The 2,279-nt window shown below is 34.5% G+C and overlaps 1 non-coding gene across 1 annotated transcript; it reads right to left on the bottom strand.

Moving 5' to 3' along the window:
- Positions 1 to 820: 820 nt before the first annotated feature.
- LOC125094530 (U6 spliceosomal RNA) lies at positions 821 to 926 on the bottom strand. The gene has a single exon (XR_007125554.1). It is a non-coding gene; the product is annotated as a U6 spliceosomal RNA (small nuclear RNA).
- Between the last annotated feature and the right edge of the window lie 1,353 nt (positions 927 to 2,279).

Genomic DNA, 2,279 nt, shown 5'->3' with positions numbered 1-2,279 from the left:
ACAAAGGAGGATTTTCTCTAGTTTTCATCATCAGCTGGTACCCAGCATTTTAATTACAAACACTAATTTTGTAGCAAGCCAAAAAAATTCATGTTTCTTGGCATGGGGGACAGCTTTTTGGCCAGCCTTAGGTAGACAATTAATAGTATCATACTCAACAGATATTCACATGCTTTTTTCAGGATTATTTTTCTGTTGGTAAGGTATTTGGATGGTGGGATCCTATACTAACCTCTGGCCAATTGTTAGCCAAGAACTTTAATATAACAGATGTCTCTAGGTCATTAATCTTAAATAAAGCAATTATTCAATGCTTATTCTAATATTTTCACAATCATTTAACATTTTGATGTCATTTGCCTTGTAAATAGCCAGCATTCATTTCATGTAGAGACAGTATAGGAACCCTAGCCATGACTTTTCCTTTGATATATTTTACTATCCACAGATCATTTAGCTTTCATCAGTTAAAAGCTATTTGGATTCAGTTGGTAGAATCTTCTAAAAAAGATCCTCAAAGTAGGTGAGGTAGCTGATTTTTACCAGACTACTCTTGTGATAATGTACTAGGACCTTAGAGAGGATAAAAATAATCCTATCAATGTCACTATTACTATAGTTCATGTTGGATTCCCATGTGATATAGCATTCATATGATCCATTCCTATATTGTTATAATATCATAATTTTTAAATTAAAGTATGATTAACCTATAGTTAGTTATACTAATTATATGAATTTTAGGTATATGGTATAATGATTTAACAATTCTATACATTACTTTGTGCTCATCTAGATAAGTATATTCTTAATCCCTTTAAAAAATATGAAATACTTAACGAATTTCATGTAATCCTTGCACAGGAGCCATGCTAATCTTCTCTGTATAGTTATAAATTTAGTATATGTGCTACTGAAGTGAGCACTACAATCTTGCAATTTAATCAAAGAATTTTAGTCTCTCTGTAATGTACCCTAGATTGGAAAAGCACCAGTTCTCAAACAACAAAGACCCATTAATTAACCTATCAATGCATTTATTTCACAGACATTATTGATCAGCAACTGTATAATGGCCAAATCTATTGTCTTATAATCTATTACTTATATTAAGTAATGGGAAGGTCAGATAGTAATCAGAAAAAAGTCTTAGAAATTTTCCTTTCTTCTACCCTGTTTATTCTCTAACTGATAGAGGCTTATCAGTTAGAGAACAGAGTTTAATATTTCAGAGTCTAGTTTGTCATTAACAGATTAAATTTCTATATTATTTTTATCCCTGTTTTGTCCCTTCTCTGGTTTAGAGAGGCCTTTTCTTAGTTCCAAGCAGTACTCCTTTGGTGGGTAACTAAATTGCCTCATGGTGGTAGCAGAGATATAAGTATACCACTGGGACCTTGGTTTTTCAAGGACTGAGGATATGTAAACTCTACTTAGGGAAGGAACCCTGGCTAGCCACAAAACCCAAATGTGGGTTTAATGTGGAAGGCATGATTTCAACATGCTGTCCTGAACACATCAGTGCTTATAACCAAGGTATGAGGTGAGTTTCCAGGAATGTTTCTCCTTTTGTCCCCATTTTAAGCCCTGAATACCACTTCCCTATCTTGATTCTCCCAAATTTTAGTTATAGCCACCAAAAATTAGGGTGATGGGGGTGGTCACTCAGCATTCTCAGCTCACGTATATCTATACAGAAGACTTACTTAGTTTCAGCTAGCATCTGTTCTCATATTTTCTAAGTGAACTTAATCTTCTAGAATTTGTTTCATTAATCCTCTCTCCATTGTCTTCAGAAATAGCTTTTCAGCACCAGAACATACGAGATTTCTGTTTTCTCCTGTCCTTTGGTGGATTTAACATACATATCTCTTTTTCATTCATTTCATTTCCTTTCCCTTCCCTTCCCTTTTCTTTCTTCCCCATATTCCAAATATCTCTTCAATAGTCTTTAATAGTAAGGCCACAGTCTCAGAGATATTCATAATTTTTGGTCATTGAACAACTTCCAGAGGAGAACATTGTCAACAGATTTTCATCAGTCTCTTTCTCTTTTAGCTGATTATTTAGCTATATTTCCCTAGGATTGGACCCATCCAATCACTGGTCCTGACCTATAGCCCAAACTTCAGAGAAGTCTGCCTGAAAAGACACTTCTCCAATGAAGACATACAAATTGCTAACAGACACATGAAAAAATGTTCATCATCACCAGCCATCAGGGAGATTGAAATCAAAACCACATTGAGATACCACATTACACCAGTTAGAATGGCCAA

Source organism: Lutra lutra, chromosome 2, assembly GCF_902655055.1.
Source record: "Lutra lutra chromosome 2, mLutLut1.2, whole genome shotgun sequence".
NCBI classification, from domain to species: domain Eukaryota; kingdom Metazoa; phylum Chordata; class Mammalia; order Carnivora; family Mustelidae; genus Lutra; species Lutra lutra.
This window is presented reverse-complemented; position numbering and strand designations above follow the sequence as displayed.